This window comes from Salvelinus namaycush, chromosome 39, assembly GCF_016432855.1.
Source record: "Salvelinus namaycush isolate Seneca chromosome 39, SaNama_1.0, whole genome shotgun sequence".
In the NCBI taxonomy this organism is placed as follows: domain Eukaryota; kingdom Metazoa; phylum Chordata; class Actinopteri; order Salmoniformes; family Salmonidae; genus Salvelinus; species Salvelinus namaycush.
The window spans coordinates 22915429-22939269 of record NC_052345.1 but is presented as its reverse complement, the minus strand read 5'-3'; the positions used below and the strand labels follow the sequence as shown (position 1 = coordinate 22939269).

Below are 23841 nucleotides of genomic sequence, written 5' to 3'. Positions count from 1 at the left end.
TGGTGTGCTTTTCGCTGTGGTAAAATTAAGCATAGAAACTATTTCAAAGCCACCTTTTGGCTCTCGGCAGTTGCTGTTTGGAGAATATCTGAGCTGTCTTCTTTTGATGCCCGCACTTGAACACAGTCAGGCATACCTACCACTACTTTAACTACCCAAACGTTCAAGGGTGTCTTCAAAGTTGAAAGTATCTCTCTGTATCTTTCCTTCTTCCATATCTTAATTTCCTTGTTCATTTTTTAAAAACGTTTTTTCTTTCTTTCTTTCTTTCTGTCTTACTATCTATACTTTCTTCCTGTCTTTAGTTTTATTTCTTCGTCCTTCCTGTCTTTCACTCTGTCTGTATTTCTTTATTTCCTCTCCCTCGCTCTCTCTCTCACACCTCGACAGACCTTGGCCCCTTTCGTCAAACCAAAGTGTGTGTGTGTCAGTCACACGCACAAAGCTATTTTCACCAAATGACATTTTCAGTCTGCCTCTTCCCTCCTTTAAAAATAGCACTGAGGAAATGTGAGCAAAAGTTCTGTCTCCAAGAAAGGGGGTCTCGGAGCAACGTTTCATCCCATTAATCCAGCAAATATTCCACTGCAGCCAGCCAAGGAGGTAAAATGCAATGTCACAAGAGGTTAATGCACACACACACACACACACACACACACACACACACACACACACACACACACACACACACACACACACACACACACACACACACACACACACACACACACACACACACACACACACACACACACACACACAAACACCGGATAAGACCGCTGGATCAGACGATTGCGTTTCCAAAGAAGTACATCAATTGTATTTGTTCACATGTGAATGTCTCACTCCTCTCCCACAGTAGCTGATAGTGACAATTCCCACTGATTCAGACTCAACCGCAGTCACAAGCTACTGCTGCTGCTGTTGTGAAACAGCATCCAGAAGCACGCTGCAGCAGAGGGCCTCGCCGGCCACACACAGGATACACATCTACGCGGCTCTGTTTGCAGTTCAGTCTGAAACATGGCTACATCAAAGGCTGTTGCACCTCTTACTCCACCTCTACTGCTATGCAAGCCACGTCCCTCTGGTTTATACTCTGCAGATCAATGCCCTGCCAATACTATTGAGTGATATTCTTGGAAAGTGTCTTTTTAATTTTATTACATTTTTTTCTGAAGCTAGGGGGTACATGCTTTACTCCCTGTGATGTTGAAATAGTAACTTTTCTGTCTTCTGAGATATCCGCTAATTCAGGAGTCCTTTTTATGGTTTGTTTGAACAATCCTGGTAGTTGATGTTGGAAAATCATCTCACTCAAAATGGTAAAAACAACAACGAAAGAACAAAATGTCAACCTTCCAAAGCTTTGCCACGAACACCAAAGCACGAGAGTTTGCAGTTTTTGCTCGTTGCAGACAGCGACCTTGTTTCCGGCAACTGAATTGAAGGCTTTGTGAGGCCATATTACCTTATCTCACAACAAAACCTGGGAGACAACCATCTGCCAACACTAAACACACACACACACAGCCCCGCTCAAGGTACCAAATGATATCATAACCGCCATCGATAAAAGACAGTACTGTGCAGCCGTCTTCATCAACCTGGCCAAGGCTTTCGACTCTGTCAATCACCATATTCTTATCGGCAGACTCAGTAGTCTCGGTTTTTCTGATGACTGCCTTGCCTGGTTCACCAACTACTTTGCAGACAGAGTTCAGTGTGTCAAATCGGAGGGCATGTTGTCCGGTCCTCTGGCAGTCTCTATGGGGGTACCACAGGGTTCAATTCTCGGGCCGACTCTTTTCTCTGTATATATCAATGATGTTGCTCTTGCTGCGGGCGATTCCCTGATCCACCTCTACGCAGACGACACCATTCTGTATACTTCTGGCCCTTCCTTGGACACTGTGCTATCTAACCTACAAACGAGCCTCAATGCCATACAACACTCCTTCCGTGGCCTCCAACTGCTCTTAAACGCTAGTAAAACCAAATGCATGCTTTTCAACCGTTCGCTACCTGCACCCGCCCGCCCGACTAGCATCACCACCCTGGACGGTTCCGATCTAGAATATGTGGACATCTATAAATACCTAGGTGTCTGGCTAGACTGTAAACTCTCCTTCCAGACTCATATTAAACATCTCCAATCCAAAATCAAATCAAGAATCGTCTTTCTATTTTGCAACAAAGCCTCCTTCACTCACGCCGCCAAACTTACCCTAGTAAAACTGACTATCCTACCGATCCTCGACTTCGGCGATGTCATCTACAAAATAGCTTCCAATACTCTACTCAGCAAACTAGATGCAGTTTATCATAGTGCCATCCGTTTTGTTACTAAAACCCCTTATACCACCCACCACTGCGACCTGTATGCTCTAGTCGGCTGGCCCTCGCTACATATTCGTCGCCAGACCCACTGGCTCCAGGTCATCTATAAGTCCATGCTAGGTAAAGCTCCGCCTTATCTCAGTTCACTGGTCATGATAACAACACCCACCCGTAGCACGCGCTCCAGCGGGTATATCTCACTGATCATCCCAAAAGCCAACACCTCATTTGGCCGCCTTTCCTTACAGTTCTCTGCTGCCTGTGACTGGAACGAATTGCAAAAATCGCTGAAGTTGGAGACTTTTATTTCCCTCACCAACTTTAAACATCTGCTATCTAAGCAGCTAACCGATCGCTGCAGCTGTACATAGTCCATCTGTAAACAGCCCACCCAATTTACCTACCTCATCCCCTTACTGTTTTTATTTATTTACTTTTCTGCTCTTTTGCACACCAGTATCTCTACTTGCACATTGATCATCTGATGATTTATCACTCCAGTGTTAATCTGCTAAATTGTAACTATTCGCTCCTATGGCCTATTTATTGCCTACCTCCTCATGCCTTTTGCACACAATGTATATAGACTCATTTAGTTTTTTTCCTACTGTGTTATTGACTTGTTTATTGTTTACTCCATGTGTAACTCGGTGTTGTTGTCTGTTCACACTGCTATGCTTTATCTTGGCCAGGTCGCAGTTGTAAATGAGAACTTGTTCTCAACTGGCCTACCTGGTTAAATAAAGGTGAAATTAAAAATTAAAAAATATACACGCACACGCACACGTTGGTTTGTCGCTGCTTGAGCAAACCTTTTGGGATAACTCTCACGAAGGTTCTTTAAAGTACATTTTAAAGTACACTTTAAAACCATTCTAATGGAGATATAACCATTGCCTGCCACAAAGCACATCTCAAGAACCACTTTTTTACAATGCACATACAATCCTCACACACACACACACTTTTGATGAGTCTTTTTAGGTGTTATAGAACTTTCTCAAAAGGGTTCAATATAGAATCATTTGACAAACCGTGTCCCCAAAAACAACTAACCTCTCCTGAAGCCTTCTAAGCAAAGTGTGCACTTTAACATCAGGTGTCAGCATCAGATATCTCTTCTCCACTCGCACATGTTATGTTTAGAATGCTGCAGACACTCAAAAAGCAACTTAGGGTGAACAGGGCTCTGTCAGAGAATAGACACATGTTTAACAGTGTTGTGTAACTGTAGGCCAGATACAGGGGTTGACATACTGATTGTGTGTGTGTGTGTGTGCGTGTGCGTGTGCGTGTGAGAGAGAGAAAGAGTGTGACAGGTTATGTGTGTGTATGTTTGTATATGTGAGAGAGTGTGTGTCCACACCATAAAATCAACGGTAGAGTACTTCATTAGAGAGGAACCAATCTAGAAACCAACAGATTATCAACTTCGAGCCACAAATATCCAATACTTTCTCTAACTGCACAGACCACCAGCCCAAATGCATCGAATACCGTACGGCGTTACTTCTTCGCTCCGACTCTGTGCTTGCCACAACGCCCCCTGCCTGCTGAAGCACGACCTCTCCTGTCACTGGTTGGATGTGGTTTTCTGCCGAGTCAGTCACCATCCGGGCCAGCCAGTCTCTTCACGCATCACTTTCCGTTCAGGTTGGGCGTCACCAACCGAATCTACTCAAGACCAAAGGGTTGAGTTGGAAGTTGGAACATGGCCTTTTATAACGCATTAACTGTCTTCAAGCAGTTTCCCACAGGGAACAATAAAGTTAGAATTAGTCTTTGGGACCAGAGCAGCAGAGGAGAGCGGAGGGAGATGCTAGCTGTAGGTCATCAGTGAAACACCCTGACAACCGTAAGCCTGCGGCATTAATCATTGTGGCAGTTTGTTTCACATGACGTTAGTAGGGGGTCGGGGTTTTATTGTCCGTGCCAGGCGAGACGACCATGTTTCTGCTGAGCGAAGAACATCTTCTTGCCTTTTTTAGGGTTAGGACCCCAGAGTGTTGCTGTCCCCCCTCAATACCCCTCGTGCATACACACACCACCACCACTATCAGACAGAACAGAGTGGACATGACAGTTGAACAGGTATCTCACACTCGCGGCACGGCCACGGCAAAGGGCATGAAGTACCATCCCCCGCTCCCCTCCCTTGCAACTTTCTCCATCTCCATAGCAACAGGATCTCAGCTTTTTTTTGTAGAAATGAGGGGTGAGGGGGTGACAAGCAGTGACATATCCCTTTCAGTGACATTTGCGATCAAGGACGGATGTTGATGTACAATTACCATTTTAACATACATACTGATCATCCCTGGCTTGGTACTTAGTTTCTAGGCCTCCATTGACTTGCAACTAACAGGCATTTTGGTTTTGCCGATCGAGGGACAATAACTAAACCGAGTTCCTCTTCTCTCATTTATTTTTTCTCCTTCATTCTCTTCCAGAATGTTCTCATTAAACATGGCCTTGTCTGCTACCGCTAAACGAGAGCGGTAAACATTTGCCAGGTCAAACGCTGCACAAACGGGGCTAACAAGGCAGAGGTAATGCATAATTTATCTCGCCAACAGCCAGGGTTCCACAGAACAAACATTTTTCGAGAGTCGTCATTAATTGAACCATTCTGATTATGTCTCAGTCTGCGTCCCAAATGGCACCCTATTCCCTATATATTGCACTACTGTTGACCAGGGCTCATAGGGCTCTAGTCAAAAGTAGTGTGTTACATAGGGAATAGGGTGCCATTTGAGATACAACCTTAGTGTAGAGTGTAAATAGAAATGTCAGATGAAGATTCCCTTCAGGCTGTCGGATAGAATGGAAGAAAATCAGGAGGGACAAGTTGTGTGAAGTATCTTGGGCTTTATTTTGTCAAAAGCGATTACTTTTCTGGGGATGATATAAAAACAAGGCTCCTCTTCTACTGCAAGAAACCCCATTTGAATTGCTATATTTTGGTCATGAACAATTAACATTGTTTTATTGAGCAAACCTGGCAGGCGGGTAGTAGAGACTGCATAACCACATTTGAAACTGAATTTGAAGATGATATAGAGAGTCATATACAGATATAACAAAGAAATAACATGAATTGGTTCCTAAACGTAGATACCATTACGTTGTAGTAGTTCTTATAGTCTGTAGTAGTTGTAGTAGTAATTGGTTGCAATATGGTTATGTGATGTCTCCTCAACCAGAAAACCAGTTTATAACCAGAAAATTACGCCATGAAGTCTCCATATGCCAAAAGTTTAACACACTTTCATCAAATAAAATTGAAAAAATGGTTCTGGAACATTCTCCAATCAAGCATGCGGTTTAGCGGACATATTAAACACCCCCGTAATATTCAATTATTCTGCTCGCCAGATGGGTTCAGAAGAGCCCCTTTTCTGTTAAAACAATCCTGGTTAAATAGTTTAGGCCAAAGTCAGACATGCCATTATGTAGCCTGATTGCACTTCAAGCTGAAAGCGCCAATAAATGTTAAGCATTTACTTGATTATTAATTGTCAGACTTTGATGATGTTGGTCCATTGTTTTGAGGCTGACAGAAACAGTAAAGACAGTGGCTTGGATTGGTCTAGCAGTTATTGTTGCTGCCGTCTTCCGAGCACATGTACAGGTTTACTTGATGTACAGGTTAATTTGATCACTCTGTTGTTGCAGATCATTTTCCTGCACTGCAGGAAATGCAAACTTGTTGTGTGTTAGAGATTTAAAAAGGCTTTTAATTAAAGTTAGTAATTTACACTTTAAAACGAAAAATGTATCAACCAAAATGTCCATGAATTATAATCCACATGATAATTCACATTTCCTGTTACTGCAGGAATATTTTCTTACATTTACATTTTTGTCATTTAGCAGACACAATAGTGAGCGCATAAATTCCTGCTGTGAGAAACTGGTCAAGTTAAGATATGACATGCAGGTGTTGGCGTTTGAATTTAGTTTGCACCGCACCCACACTTTCCTGTCTCTCTCTACTCTGTCATGTAAAACAAAACCGAAAAATACATAAACACGTTTGGGAGTGATGATGATAGTGAAGGGAAGGGCTCGGCCAAACAATCTCACAGTGGGTTACATTACGGCATGTTGCCACTACTACCAAAGTCACACCTGGTTGAGGAATCTCGAGAAGGCACCAGCTGGTTCATCATTCGGACAGACCGGCAGGATTTAGCCGGGTGCCAATATACCCTCATATTGAACTATTTATTTATTTATCTCTTTCTACAATTACAATATGAATGCAGTACTTACCCCAAACAGGAAATCAAAGAAGATAATGCAAATGTATAAATAAATCGGCAGCAATAACAAGATATGCACTGTAATCCCCTCATCTTCTCTGTTTGGTGTTCTTGCATTGTAAAATGGCTAAGTCGTATTGGCAAAATGCCAACAGCTACTATATATAAATAAAGCCTCCTCAAAATGTAAATTAGTTGTAAACGTATCTCTGCTTCGAGCACATCTTGCTTCGAGCATGCCCCATTCAAAAAAATGCAGGACTAAGAACAGATATAGCCCTGGGTTCACCACAGACTTGACTGCCTTTGACCAGCACAAAAACATTCTGTGGCGTTCTGCATTAACATTGAATATCCCCCGCGAAATGCAACTTTTCAGGCAAGTCAGGAACCAATATTCTCAGTCAGTTAGGAAAGCTACGGCTAGCTTTTTCAAACAGAAATTTGCATCCTGTAGCACTAATTCCAAAAAGTTCCAGCTGCCCAGTGCACTGTCACCACCGATAAATTCACCATTATTGAGAATTTCAATAAGCATTTTTCTACGGCTGGCCATGCTTTCCACGTGGCTACCCCTACCCCGGCCAACAACTCAGCACCACCTGCAGAAACTTGCCCAAGCCCCCCTGCTTCTCCTTCACCCAAATCCAGACAGCTGATGTTCTGAAAAAGCTGCAAAATCTGGATCCCTACACATCAGCTGGGCTAGACAATCTGGACCCTCTCTTTCTAAAATTATCCGCCGAAATTGTTGCAACCCCTATTACTAGTCTGTTCCAACCTCTCTTTCGTATCGTCTGAGATCCCCAAAGATTGGAAAGCTGCCGCGGTCATCCCCCTCTTCAAAGGGGGAGACACTCTAGACCCAAACTGTTATAGACCTATATCCATCCTGCCCTGCCTTTCTAAAATCTTCAAAAGCCAAGTTAACAAACAGATCACCGACCATTCCACCGTACCTTCTCCACTATGCAATCTGGTTTCCGAGCTGGTCATGGGTGCACCTCAGCCACGCTCAAGGTCCTAAACTATATCATAACCGCCATCGATAAAAGACAGTACTGTGCAGCCGCCTTCATTGACCTGGCCAAGGCTTTCGACTTTGTCAATCAACACATTCTTATCGGCAGACTCAATAGCCTTGGTTTCTCAAATGACTGCCTCGCCTGGTTCACCAACTACTTCTCAGATAGAGTTCAGTGTGTCAAATTGGAGGGCCTGTTTTCCGGACCTCTGGCAGTCTCTATGTGGGTGCCACAGGGTTCAATTCCCGGGTCGCCTCTTTTCTCTGTATATATCAATGATGTTGCTCTTGCTGCAGGTGATTCTCTGATACACCTCTATGCAGACAACACCATTCTGTATACATCTGGCCCTTCTTTGGACACTGTGTTAACGCCATGAAGTCTCCATATGCCAAAAGTTTGACACACTTTCATCAAATACATTTTTTATATGGTTCTGGATCATTCTCCAATCAAGCATGCGGTATAGCGGACATATTAAACACCCCCGTCATATTCAATTATTCTGCTCGCCAGTTGGGTTCAGAAGAGCCCCTTTTCTATTAAAACAATCCTGGTTAAATATTTTATTTTGCTTCCTAGCCACCTATCGTGCAACAAACCTCCTCAGACCCCTTCTTCTCTGATGCCATCGTGTCACATTAGTTCAGCTGCACCATCGAGAGCATCCTGACCGGTGCATCACTGCCTGGTGTGGAAACTGCTGGGCATCCGACCGTAAGGCGCTACAGAGGGTAGTGCATATGGCCCAATAGTTCACTGGGGCCAAGCTTCCTGCCATCCAGGACCTATATACTAGGTGTGTCAGAGGAAGGCCCAAAAAGTTGTCAAAGACTCCAGTCACCCAAGTCATAGACTGTTCTCTCTGCTACTCCACGGCAAGTGGTACCCGGAGCGCCAAGTCTAGGTCCAAAAGGCTCCTTAACAGGCTCCTTCTACCCTCAAGCCATAAGACTGCTGAACAATATATCAAATGGCCACCCGGACTATTTACATTGACCCTGCTGCTACTCGCTGTTTATAATCTATGCGTAGTCACTTTACACCAACCTACATGTACAAACTACCTCGACTAACCTGTAGCCCCTCACATTGACTCAGTACTCTGTATATAGCCTCATTGTTGTTATGTCATTTTATTGTGTTACTTTTTTAAAAACTTTCGTTTATTTTGTAACTATTTTCTTAACTCTATTTCTTGAATTGCATTGTTGGTTAGTGACAAATAGAATTTGAAAAATGACAAGGCAAGACAAGGCAGATAAAGAGAGCCTAGCACACACCATCAGACCTGGGTTCCAATATTATTATATCTACTCAAATACCTCAAGCGTTTGCTCTAGCCTGCTTGGATTGCCAGATGGGCGTGGTTTGCCATTTTGGGACTATTATTCTAATTTTTTGGTCCATTAAACCAGGCAAGCTCAATCAGGCACAGATCAAGTATTTAAAATGATTTCAAATAGTATTTGAGCCCAGGTCTGCACCATGCACAGGATATTGAACCCAGCCATCTTTCCTGCTTTGGACAAATAATTATTTCAGGCTGAATTCCAGAGGCCAGAAGATGAGACAAGAAGACATTTTGAAGCTTTTGTTCTTTCCCGGTTCATATCTGTGTTTTTTCAGGTAAAGGGAAAACGCAGACACTTAAGAATTCCACTAGTGTTTCAGGCACTCTGGGAAGTGCCTCTGGCAATGTGACTTCCAGAATCCCAATATCTTTCCATTAAAATAATTAGAATAATATACAAACAGAACAGAGGTCTGCTTCAAGTCTTTCATATGAGAAAAGACCATTGTTCGTTTGGTTCAATTAAAGACACTTCCCACAAAAATGTAAGTAGATATTTTCCGTAAGTCCTTGAACACAGGAGAAGAGATCTCCACTCCTCTATTTGTCATACATTTTGGCGCACGCACGCACGCACGCACGCACGCACGCACACACACACACACACACACACACACACACACACACACACACACAGCCAAATCTCTTTCAACTCCTCAACCCAGAGTGTGGGCATAGCAAGCAATATCATGCACAATACATCACTTAGGGACGCCTTCGAAGCCGGCTGTCAGAAAAATACTGCACTGCATTGGCCAATGTCGACTCCCCTCCGCAACCACGGTAATCAACAATGTTCAAACAGTGTTAGCGTCATCAGGCTAAGGCCACAGCAGACACAAACACAACTCAAGAAAGGGCTATAGCGTGATCCCGATCCTTAGCGTCCTTTGAGTTAATGCTGGAGGCTATTATTTGTATCCTTCTTCAGTAAATAGATGGCTATTCTCTCAACCAATCATCTGGAGGGCAATTGGGACAGCACACAACCCTGCAATGTAACAGACACACACGCACCTATACGTACACAAAGCCTTAAAGGGATAGTTCTGGATTTTGGAAATGTATCTGCGTCCAGTATAAAGGAAGTTAGAGGTAGTTTCACGAGCCCAATGCTAACTAGCATTAGCGCAATGACAACCTAACCCCGGGGGACTCTGGACTTTCACCCATTCGAAGGTAGAGCGCCATCCAATAAATGATAACTCATCACTGTGTCCTCTATCTGAGAGTGGGCTGGCCTTCCTTAGCTCTTCGGAGAGCTAAGGAAGGTACGTTTTTATTAATAAGGCCAAACTGAGACAGCTCCCATTTGACCAGAGATACATTTGAACCTATTTGCTCCACACCTCCCCAAACCATCTCGCTGCTCAATGTGTCAATGTATGTTTTTTGAACTGTAGTGCTCTGTGTTTCATGTTGTAAAAGTGTCTGAAACTGTGTGTGCTACTATTTCGGCCAGGTCTCTCTTGTAAAAATAGATGTTGAATTATATTGAGACTAACCTGGTAAAATAAAAGATATAAAAGAAAAGAGCATGGGTGATTACCGTCATCAAACGACAAGAGGAAGGCATAAAATATCCCCCTCATCCAGCTGCCCGTGCCCTTTCTACCTATGGGCCTTGGTCAAAAGTAGTGCAGAGAATAGGGTGCCATTGAGGATGTACACCTTCTCTCTCCTTTCCTTCTCACCCATGCAGCCACAGAGGTTATTAATATGGATATGACTGGATTCTATGTCCTACTTTTAAAATTACACATTGACATTGGGCAGGAATTTTCAACCGCTTTGATGATCTTCACAGACTTTTTTTCCCCCCTCGTCGCTTTTTCTATATTGTTTTAACGTTGTGCGCGTCGAAGCTTGCTTTTTATTTCCACTTCAAAGGGGAAGCCTAATTTCACCAGGCTGCAGGCTTTCGGATTGTTTCTGTGATGTTGCGTGCACAATGAAAATGTTGTTGTTGATAATGGGGTTTTGGCACGCGCAAAAACTAGGCTTCAAATAGACTCCGGTGCGCACGGTGCATTGCAATCAATGTGTGTATTTTTATTTTTTTTAATCATTCAAGGTCGTTATCTGTGAGGGCCTGTCACAATCACCATATTCACCATGAAATTGATCATCAACGTTTGACATAAAATTGCTTGAAAAACATGATAACTGTTCATAGGTCTTATCTGACGGACCAGGGTCTGTATGATAATAATCATCATCATTTGGGCGTGCTTATACTGCATATAGTCTTGTTTCACTGTATAACCTGTACAGGTGTGTTTTTCTGCATATCTCATTCCCACTGAGACCTCATCGGAGAGGATCTGGGAGTGTTAACATAGGATCAGTTTAGCCTTTTAGATCATAATAAGATTATATGGGTGGGGGGGGGGGGTCTGATCCAAGATCTGAGATCTTGATTTTTTTTGCGTTAAGATTCCAGTTGCATGGATTGAAAATATCCCTACACTGCTGTTTGAATATGACACTTTTCTATTCCTTTAATTCAAACATCAGTGTAGCTACCACCATGTTGCTTATCCTCTCTTTGATCTCAACGTATTCAGAGTGAACACATCCCATTGCTCCTTTGAGAATTTCACCTTCGACCTTGAAGTTAAATAATGTCCCCGCTGACCAGCATACCTTTTGAGTGGGAGGTTAATTAACGACTTAGCATTAGAGACAACATGCTTCACGCACATCCTAACACCACACACACAGAGACACACACACACACACACACTAGCCATATGCCTCGGTGGAATGTGCCTTTCACTTCTAATTATCGCCGAAGAAAAAAACGATCGTCCGATTTTAATGTGGGTAACATCATTGGCGTGCAGGTCTGTCTGAAATGCAAATGTTCTCTAATTATGCCAATGTAAAAAAGGGCCAAACTTGTCAACAGATGTGGTGGAATATTAATTCTCATATTTTTACATATCAGATGAGTGTTTTTAATCACTTAAACGCATAATCACCCTAATCACACGAAGAGATAACAAAACGATTATTATTCTCATCAGACGCTGTCTGAAACATACAGTAGGGAAAAGGTGAAGAGGACCTTTACTACTAGATGAGTGAACGTGCAATGAGGTGAAACCACGCTCATGTGATGACTAACCTTGCCAGAGGCCTGAGGATTTGTGCTAACTTCCCGAGCTAATGACTAGCCTTGGCTTTAGCTCAGCGAGCTAGCAGTCTTGTGACACACGAGAGACCCTGCTTCGAACCCCGGTTGGAACCATACTGAAACAGCCATTTGAAACGCAGCTATTCAAAAGAAACAAATGTTCCAAATGTTTCAGAAGGGCCAGTGAGGTGTGTCCGTCTCTTACTCAGTTTAGGTCATCATTAAGACGTGTCATTATGTAGCCTGATTGCACTTCAAGCTGAAAAGCGCCAATAAATGTTAAGCATTTACTTGATTATTAATTGTCAGACTTTGATGATGTTGGTCCATTGTTTTGAGGCTGACAGAAACAGTCAAGACAGTGGCTTGGATTGGTCTAGCAGTTATTGTTGCTGCCGTCTTCCGAGCACATGTACAGGTTTACTTGATGTACAGGTTAATTTGATCACTCTGTTGTTGCAGATCATTTTCCTGCACTGCAGGAAATGCAAACTTGTTGTGTGTTAGAGATTTAAAAAGGCTTTTAATTAAAGTTAGTAATTTACACTTTAAAACGAAAAATGTATCAACCAAAATGTCCATGAATTATAATCCACATGATAATTCACATTTCCTGTTACTGCAGGAATATTTTCTTACATTTACATTTTTGTCATTTAGCAGACACAATAGTGAGCGCATACATTCCTGCTGTGAGAAACTGGTCAAGTTAAGATATGACATGCAGGTGTTGGCGTTTGAATTTAGTTTGCACCGCACCCACACTTTCCTGTCTCTCTCTACTCTGTCATGTAAAACAAAACCGAAAAATACATAAACACGTTTGGGAGTGATGATGATAGTGAAGGGAAGGGCTCGGCCAAACAATCTCACAGTGGGTTACATTACGGCATGTTGCCACTACTACCAAAGTCACACCTGGTTGAGGAATCTCGAGAAGGCACCAGCTGGTTCATCATTCGGACAGGATTTAGCCGGGTGCCAATATACCCTCATATTGAACTATTTATTTATTTATCTCTTTCTACAATTACAATATGAATGCAGTACTTACCCCAAACAGGAAATCAAAGAAGATAATGCAAATGTATAAATAAATCGGCAGCAATAACAAGATATGCACTGTAATCCCCTCATCTTCTCTGTTTGGTGTTCTTGCATTGTAAAATGGCTAAGTCGTATTGGCAAAATGCCAACAGCTACTATATATAAATAAAGCCTCCTCAAAATGTAAATTAGTTGTAAACGTATCTCTGCTTCGAGCACATCTTGCTTCGAGCATGCCCCATTCAAAAAAATGCAGGACTAAGAACAGATATAGCCCTGGGTTCACCACAGACTTGACTGCCTTTGACCAGCACAAAAACATTCTGTGGCGTTCTGCATTAACATTGAATATCCCCCGCGAAATGCAACTTTTCAGGCAAGTCAGGAACCAATATTCTCAGTCAGTTAGGAAAGCTACGGCTAGCTTTTTCAAACAGAAATTTGCATCCTGTAGCACTAATTCCAAAAAGTTCCAGCTGCCCAGTGCACTGTCACCACCGATAAATTCACCATTATTGAGAATTTCAATAAGCATTTTTCTACGGCTGGCCATGCTTTCCACGTGGCTACCCCTACCCCGGCCAACAACTCAGCACCACCTGCAGAAACTTGCCCAAGCCCCCCTGCTTCTCCTTCACCCAAATCCAGACAGCTGATGTTCTGAAAAAGCTGCAAAATCTGGATCCCTACACATCAGCTGGGCTAGACAATCTGGACCCTCTCTTTCTAAAATTATCCGCCGAAATTGTTGCAACCCCTATTACTAGTCTGTTCCAACCTCTCTTTCGTATCGTCTGAGATCCCCAAAGATTGGAAAGCTGCCGCGGTCATCCCCCTCTTCAAAGGGGGAGACACTCTAGACCCAAACTGTTATAGACCTATATCCATCCTGCCCTGCCTTTCTAAAATCTTCAAAAGCCAAGTTAACAAACAGATCACCGACCATTCCACCGTACCTTCTCCACTATGCAATCTGGTTTCCGAGCTGGTCATGGGTGCACCTCAGCCACGCTCAAGGTCCTAAACTATATCATAACCGCCATCGATAAAAGACAGTACTGTGCAGCCGCCTTCATTGACCTGGCCAAGGCTTTCGACTTTGTCAATCAACACATTCTTATCGGCAGACTCAATAGCCTTGGTTTCTCAAATGACTGCCTCGCCTGGTTCACCAACTACTTCTCAGATAGAGTTCAGTGTGTCAAATTGGAGGGCCTGTTTTCCGGACCTCTGGCAGTCTCTATGTGGGTGCCACAGGGTTCAATTCCCGGGTCGCCTCTTTTCTCTGTATATATCAATGATGTTGCTCTTGCTGCAGGTGATTCTCTGATACACCTCTATGCAGACAACACCATTCTGTATACATCTGGCCCTTCTTTGGACACTGTGTTAACGCCATGAAGTCTCCATATGCCAAAAGTTTGACACACTTTCATCAAATACATTTTTTATATGGTTCTGGATCATTCTCCAATCAAGCATGCGGTATAGCGGACATATTAAACACCCCCGTCATATTCAATTATTCTGCTCGCCAGTTGGGTTCAGAAGAGCCCCTTTTCTATTAAAACAATCCTGGTTAAATATTTTATTTTGCTTCCTAGCCACCTATCGTGCAACAAACCTCCTCAGACCCCTTCTTCTCTGATGCCATCGTGTCACATTAGTTCAGCTGCACCATCGAGAGCATCCTGACCGGTGCATCACTGCCTGGTGTGGAAACTGCTGGGCATCCGACCGTAAGGCGCTACAGAGGGTAGTGCATATGGCCCAATAGTTCACTGGGGCCAAGCTTCCTGCCATCCAGGACCTATATACTAGGTGTGTCAGAGGAAGGCCCAAAAAATTGTCAAAGACTCCAGTCACCCAAGTCATAGACTGTTCTCTCTGCTACTCCACGACAAGTGGTACCCGGAGCGCCAAGTCTAGGTCCAAAAGGCTCCTTAACAGGCTCCTTCTACCCTCAAGCCATAAGACTGCTGAACAATATATCAAATGGCCACCCGGACTATTTACATTGACCCTGCTGCTACTCGCTGTTTATAATCTATGCGTAGTCACTTTACACCAACCTACATGTACAAACTACCTCGACTAACCTGTAGCCCCTCACATTGACTCAGTACTCTGTATATAGCCTCATTGTTGTTATGTCATTTTATTGTGTTACTTTTTTTAAAACTTTCGTTTATTTTGTAACTATTTTCTTAACTCTATTTCTTGAATTGCATTGTTGGTTAGTGACAAATAGAATTTGAAAAATGACAAGGCAAGACAAGGCAGATAAAGAGAGCCTAGCACACACCATCAGACCTGGGTTCCAATATTATTATATCTACTCAAATACCTCAAGCGTTTGCTCTAGCCTGCTTGGATTGCCAGATGGGCGTGGTTTGCCATTTTGGGACTATTATTCTAATTTTTTGGTCCATTAAACCAGGCAAGCTCAATCAGGCACAGATCAAGTATTTAAAATGATTTCAAATAGTATTTGAGCCCAGGTCTGCACCATGCACAGGATATTGAACCCAGCCATCTTTCCTGCTTTGGACAAATAATTATTTCAGGCTGAATTCCAGAGGCCAGAAGATGAGACAAGAAGACATTTTGAAGCTTTTGTTCTTTCCCGGTTCATATCTGTGTTTTTTCAGGTAAAGGGAAAACGCAGACACTTAAGAATTCCACTAGTGTTTCAGGCGCTCTGGGAAGTGCCTCTGGCAATGTGACTTCCAGAATCCCAATATCTTTCCATTAAAATAATTAGTATAATATACAAACAGAACAGAGGTCTGCTTCAAGTCTTTCATATGAGAAAAGACCATTGTTCGTTTGGTTCAATTAAAGACACTTCCCACAAAAATGTAAGTAGATATTTTCCGTAAGTCCTTGAACACAGGAGAAGAGATCTCCACTCCTCTATTTGTCATACATTTTGGCGTTTGCGTGTGCCTCTCACGCACGCACGCACGCACGCACGCACGCACGCACGCACGCACGCACGCACGCACGCACGCACGCACACACACACACACACACACACACACACACACACAGCCAAATCTCTTTCAACTCCTCAACCCAGAGTGTGGGCATAGCAAGCAATATCATGCACAATACATCACTTAGGGACGCCTTCGAAGCCGGCTGTCAGAAAAATACTGCACTGCATTGGCCAATGTCGACTCCCCTCCGCAACCACGGTAATCAACAATGTTCAAACAGTGTTAGCGTCATCAGGCTAAGGCCACAGCAGACACAAACACAACTCAAGAAAGGGCTATAGCGTGATCCCGATCCTTAGCGTCCTTTGAGTTAATGCTGGAGGCTATTATTTGTATCCTTCTTCAGTAAATAGATGGCTATTCTCTCAACCAATCATCTGGAGGGCAATTGGGACAGCACACAACCCTGCAATGTAACAGACACACACGCACCTATACGTACACACAACGCCTTAAAGGGATAGTTCTGGATTTTGGAAATGTATCTGCGTCCAGTATAAAGGAAGTTAGAGGTAGTTTCACGAGCCCAATGCTAACTAGCATTAGCGCAATGACAACCTAACCCCGGGGGACTCTGGACTTTCACCCATTCGAAGGTAGAGCGCCATCCAATAAATGATAACTCATCACTGTGTCCTCTATCTGAGAGTGGGCTGGCCTTCCTTAGCTCTTCGGAGAGCTAAGGAAGGTACGTTTTTATTAATAAGGCCAAACTGAGACAGCTCCCATTTGACCAGAGATACATTTGAACCTATTTGCTCCACACCTCCCCAAACCATCTCGCTGCTCAATGTGTCAATGTATGTTTTTTGAACTGTAGTGCTCTGTGTTTCATGTTGTAAAAGTGTCTGAAACTGTGTGTGCTACTATTTCGGCCAGGTCTCTCTTGTAAAAATAGATGTTGAATTATATTGAGACTAACCTGGTAAAATAAAAGATATAAAAGAAAAGAGCATGGGTGATTACCGTCATCAAACGACAAGAGGAAGGCATAAAATATCCCCCTCATCCAGCTGCCCGTGCCCTTTCTACCTATGGGCCTTGGTCAAAAGTAGTGCAGAGAATAGGGTGCCATTGAGGATGTACACCTTCTCTCTCCTTTCCTTCTCACCCATGCAGCCACAGAGGTTATTAATATGGATATGACTGGATTCTATGTCCTACTTTTAAAATTACACATTGACATTGGGCAGGAATTTTCAACCGCTTTGATGATCTTCACAGACTTTTTTTCCCCCCTCGTCGCTTTTTCTATATTGTTTTAACGTTGTGCGCGTCGAAGCTTGCTTTTTATTTCCACTTCAAAGGGGAAGCCTAATTTCACCAGGCTGCAGGCTTTCGGATTGTTTCTGTGATGTTGCGTGCACAATGAAAATGTTGTTGTTGATAATGGGGTTTTGGCACGCGCAAAAACTAGGCTTCAAATAGACTCCGGTGCGCACCGTGCATTGCAATCAATGTGTGTATTTTTTTTTTTTTTTAATCATTCAAGGTCGTTATCTGTGAGGGCCTGTCACAATCACCATATTCACCATGAAATTGATCATCAACGTTTGACATAAAATTGCTTGAAAAACATGATAACTGTTCATAGGTCTTATCTGACGGACCAGGGTCTGTATGATAATAATCATCATCATTTGGGCGTGCTTATACTGCATATAGTCTTGTTTCACTGTATAACCTGTACAGGTGTGTTTTTCTGCATATCTCATTCCCACTGAGACCTCATCGGAGAGGATCTGGGAGTGTTAACATAGGATCAGTTTAGCCTTTTAGATCATAATAAGATTATATGGGGGGGGGGGGGGGGGGGGGGGTCTGATCCAAGATCTGAGATCTTGATTTTTTTTGCGTTAAGATTCCAGTTGCATGGATTGAAAATATCCCTACACTGCTGTTTGAATATGACACTTTTCTATTCCTTTAATTCAAACATCAGTGTAGCTACCACCATGTTGCTTATCCTCTCTTTGATCTCAACGTATTCAGAGTGAACACATCCCATTGCTCCTTTGAGAATTTCACCTTCGACCTTGAAGTTAAATAATGTCCCCGCTGACCAGCATACCTTTTGAGTGGGAGGTTAATTAACGACTTAGCATTAGAGACAACATGCTTCACGCACATCCTAACACCACACACACAGAGACACACACACACACACACACTAGCCATATGCCTCGGTGGAATGTGCCTTTCACTTCTAATTATCGCCGAAGAAAAAAACGATCGTCCGATTTTAATGTGGGTAACATCATTGGCGTGCAGGTCTGTCTGAAATGCAAATGTTCTCTAATTATGCCAATGTAAAAAAGGGCCAAACTTGTCAACAGATGTGGTGGAATATTAATTCTCATATTTTTACATATCAGATGAGTGTTTTTAATCACTTAAACGCATAATCACCCTAATCACACGAAGAGATAACAAAACGATTATTATTCTCATCAGACGCTGTCTGAAACATACAGTAGGGAAAAGGTGAAGAGGACCTTTACTACTAGATGAGTGAACGTGCAATGAGGTGAAACCACGCTCATGTGATGACTAACCTTGCCAGAGGCCTGAGGATTTGTGCTAACTTCCCGAGCTAATGACTAGCCTTGGCTTTAGCTCAGCGAGCTAGCAGTCTTGTGACACACGAGAGACCCTGCTTCGAACCCCGGTTGGAACCATACTGAAACAGCCATTTGAAACGCAGCTATTCAAAAGAAACAAATGTTCCAAATGTTTCAGAAGGGCCAGTGAGGTGTGTCCGTCTCTTACTCAGTTTAGGTCATCATTAAGACGTGTCATTATGTAGCCTGATTGCACTTCAAGCTGAAAAGCGCCAATAAATGTTAAGCATTTACTTGATTATTAATTGTCAGACTTTGATGATGTTGGTCCATTGTTTTGAGGCTGACAGAAACAGTAAAGACAGTGGCTTGGATTGGTCTAGCAGTTATTGTTGCTGCCGTCTTCCGAGCACATGTACAGGTTTACTTGATGTACAGGTTAATTTGATCACTCTGTTGTTGCAGATCATTTTCCTGCACTGCAGGAAATGCAACCTTGTTGTGTGTTAGAGATTTAAAAAGGCTTTTAATTAAAGTTAGTAATTTACACTTTTAAACGAAAAATGTATCAACCAAAATGTCCATGAATTATAATCCACATGATAATTCACATTTCCTGTTACTGCAGGAATATTTTCTTACATTTACATTTTTGTCATTTAGCAGACACAATAGTGAGCGCATACATTCCTGCTGTGAGAAACTGGTCAAGTTAAGATATGACATGCAGGTGTTGGCGTTTGAATTTAGTTTGCACCGCACCCACACTTTCCTGTCTCTCTCTACTCTGTCATGTAAAACAAAACCGAAAAATACATAAACACGTTTGGGAGTGATGATGATAGTGAAGGGAAGGGCTCGGCCAAACAATCTCACAGTGGGTTACATTACGGCATGTTGCCACTACTACCAAAGTCACACCTGGTTGAGGAATCTCGAGAAGGCACCAGCTGGTTCATCATTCAGACAGACCGGCAGGATTTAGCCGGGTGCCAATATACCCTCATATTGAACTATTTATTTATTTATCTCTTTCTACAATTACAATATGAATGCAGTACTTACCCCAAACAGGAAATCAAAGAAGATAATGCAAATGTATAAATAAATCGGCAGCAATAACAAGATATGCACTGTAATCCCCTCATCTTCTCTGTTTGGTGTTCTTGCATTGTAAAATGGCTAAGTCGTATTGGCAAAATGCCAACAGCTACTATATATAAATAAAGCCTCCTCAAAATGTAAATTAGTTGTAAACGTATCTCTGCTTCGAGCACATCTTGCTTCGAGCATGCCCCATTCAAAAAAATGCAGGACTAAGAACAGATATAGCCCTGGGTTCACCACAGACTTGACTGCCTTTGACCAGCACAAAAACATTCTGTGGCGTTCTGCATTAACATTGAATATCCCCCGCGAAATGCAACTTTTCAGGCAAGTCAGGAACCAATATTCTCAGTCAGTTAGGAAAGCTAAGGCTAGCTTTTTCAAACAGAAATTTGCATCCTGTAGCACTAATTAAAAATTAGTTCCAGCTGCCCAGTGCACTGTCACCACCGATAAATTCACCATTATTGAGAATTTCAATAAGCATTTTTCTACGGCTGGCCATGCTGTCCACGTGGCTACCCCTACCCTGGCCAACAACTCAGCACCACCTGCAGAAACTTGCCCAAGCCCCCCCCCTGCTTCTCCTTCACCCAAATCCAGACAGCTGATGTTCTGAAAAAGCTGCAAAATCTGGATCCCTACACATCAGCTGGGCTAGACAATCTGGACCCTCTCTTTCTAAAATTATCAGCCGAAATTGTTGCAACCCCTATTACTAGTCTGTTCCAACCTCTCTTTCGTATCGTCTGAGATCCCCAAAGATTGGAAAGCTGCCGCGGTCATCCCCCTCTTCAAAGGGGGAGACACTCTAGACCCAAACTGTTATAGACCTATATCCATCCTGCCCTGCCTTTCTAAACTCTTCAAAAGCCAAGTTAACAAACAGATCACCGACCATTCCACCGTACCTTCTCCACTATGCAATCTGGTTTCCGAGCTGGTCATGGGTGCACCTCAGCCACGCTCAAGGTCCTAAACTATATCATAACCGCCATCGATAAAAGACAGTACTGTGCAGCCGCCTTCATTGACCTGGCCAAGGCTTTCGACTTTGTCAATCAACACATTCTTATCGGCAGACTCAATAGCCTTGGTTTCTCAAATGACTGCATCGCCTGGTTCACCAACTACTTCTCAGATAGAGTTCAGTGTGTCAAATTGGAGGGCCTGTTTTCCGGACCTCTGGCAGTCTCTATGTGGGTGCCACAGGGTTCAATTCCCGGGCCGCCTCTTTTCTCTGTATATATCAATGATGTTGCTCTTGCTGCAGGTGATTCTCTGATACACCTCTATGCAGACAACACCATTCTGTATACATCTGGCCCTTCTTTGGACACTGTGTTAACAAACCTCCAAACGAGCTTTGATACCATACAACACTCCTTCCGTGGCCTCCAACTGTTTTTAAATGCTAGTAAAACTAAATGCATGCTCTCCAACCGTTTGCTGCCCGCACCCTCCCGCCCGACTAGAATCACTACTCTGGACGGCTCTGACCTAGAATATGTGGACAATTACAAATACCTAGGTGTCTGGTTAGACTGTAAACTCTCCAATCCAAAATGAAATCTAGAATTGGCTTCCTATTTCGCAACAAAGCCTCCTTCACTCATGGTGCCAAACATAACCTCGTAAAACTGACTATCCTACCGATCCTTGACTTCGGCGATGACATTTACAAAATAGCCTCCAACACTCTACTCAGAAAACTGGATGTAGTCTATCACAGTGCCATCAGTTTTGTCACCAAAGCCCCATATACTACCCACCACTGCGACCTGTATGCTCTCGTTGGCTAGCCCTCACTACATATTCGTCGCCAAACCCACTGGCTCCAGGTCATCTATAAGTATTTGCTAGGTAAAGCCCCGCCTTATCTCAGCTCACTGGTCACGATAGCAACACCCACCCGTAGCACACACTCCAGCAGGTATATTTCACTGGTGAACCCCAAAGCCAACACTTCCTTTGGCCGCCTTTCCTTCCAGTTCTCTGCTCCCAATGACTGGAACGAATTGCAAAAATCACTGAAGCTGGAGTCTTATATCTCCCTCTCTAACTTTAAGCATCAGCTGTCAGAGCAGCTTACCGATCACTGTACCTGTACACAGCCAATCTGTAAATAGCACACCCAACTACCTCATCCCCATATTGTTATGTATCCTCTTGCTCTTTTGGACCCAAGTATCTCTACTTGCACATCATCATCTGCACATCTATCACTCCAGTGTTCATGCTAAATTGTAATTATTTCGCCTCTATGGCCTATTTATTGCCTTACCTCCCTACTCTTCTACATTTGCACACACTGTACATAGATTCTTATATTGTGTTATTGACTGTCCGTTTGTTTATGTGTAACTCTGTGTTGTTGTTTTGTCGCACTGCTATGCTTTATCTTGGCCAGGTCGCAGTTGTAAATGAGAACTTGTTCTCAACTGGCCTACCTGGTTAAATAAAGGTGAAATAAAAAAATATAATCCTCAGACAATCTGTTTCAATAAGTGTGCCTATCTCTGCATGACATTTACCATGGTTAACAACACTAAAAACAATGTAAATGGGGCAGAGAAAACAACATTTTGTCTTCCACCTGATGTTAGCTTTGGAGAAGCATTAATAGGCTAGGGCACAGGCCTCATGCATATGCATATACATAATAAATTCTACATAATAAATTCTAGCGCCGGATTACATAAGACATTGACTCGCAAAAGCCAAGGAATACTAAGGAACGCCTCTCCGCCAGTCTCTCTGATGTCAGAAAGGGTTGGGAGAAATCCCAGCCCGCATTGCGATGTGTCAGCTAAGTAGGGCATGTCAGCCTTCAGAACTCTCCTTTTCCAAGGGGGCGAACTGCTGCTTTCAAGCTCTCCCTCTGAAAACGATGTCGAGATCACAGAGTTGCGGAGATAAAGCACCTGCGTTTCAACTCCCCCACCTCCATCCCCTTCCCTCCTGCGCCCCACCCCCACTGGAGTCGCAACATTAAACTTTAATGAAGACAGACAGGTCAACAGAGGTAATATGGAGCTGCGCTGCCCGGTCCCTGGCTGGTTGCAGTGCAATGACGAGCAGCCAAAGTTCAACAGCACAGCCTTGAAGTCATGTTGGTACCCAGTGTATACAGCCAAGTTATCGTTACTCATTGTGTATTTAGTATTACTTTTATTCATGTGTTAATACTTTTCTATTATTTCTCTATTTTATTTCTATCTTCATTGTTGGGAAGGGCCCGTAAGTAAGCATTTCACTGTCCGTTACACTTGTTGTTTACAAAGCATGTGGCAAATAACATTTGATTTGATTTGCGTTGAGAGAGTTGCCAGACCAGCCGCTGTATGGTTATAAAGGGGGTTTCAAGGAAGAGGGTGGCCACAGGCCAGACCACAATCAACACTACCTACAGTGCTTTCGGAAAGTATTCAGACCCCTTGACTTTGTCCACATTTTGTTACGTTACAGGATTTTCTAAAATTTATTAAATAATTTTTTTTCCTCATCAACCTATAGACAATACCCCATAATTACAAAGCGAAAACATTTTTTATTTTTTATTTTTGCAACTGTATAAAAAAACAAACAGAAATACCTTATTTACATAACTATTCAGACCCTTTGCTATGAGACTCGAGATTGAGCTCAGGTGCATTCTGTTTCCATTGATCATCCTTGACATGTTTCTACAACTTGATTGGAGTCCACCTGTGGTACATTCAATTGATTGGACGTGATTTGGAAAGGCACACACTTGTCTATGCAAGGTCCCACAGTTGACAGTGCATGTCAGAGCAAAAACTAAGCCATGAGGCTGAAGGAATTGTCGGTAGAGCTCCAAGACAGGATTGTGTTGATGTACAGATCTGGGGAAGGGTACCAAAAAAATGTCTGCAGCATTGAAGGTCACCAAGAACACAGTGGCCTCCATCATTCTTATATGGAGTTTGGAACCACCAAGACTCTTCCTAGAGCTGGCCGACAGGCCAAACTGAGCAATA

The 23841-nt window shown here is 43.0% G+C and overlaps 1 protein-coding gene across 1 annotated transcript in view; it reads right to left on the bottom strand.

The window, feature by feature from the left end:
• The window catches only part of LOC120032923 (heterogeneous nuclear ribonucleoprotein L-like), a 66149-nt gene that overhangs the window by 32514 nt on the left and 9794 nt on the right, over positions 1-23841 (bottom strand). The window lies entirely within an intron of this gene.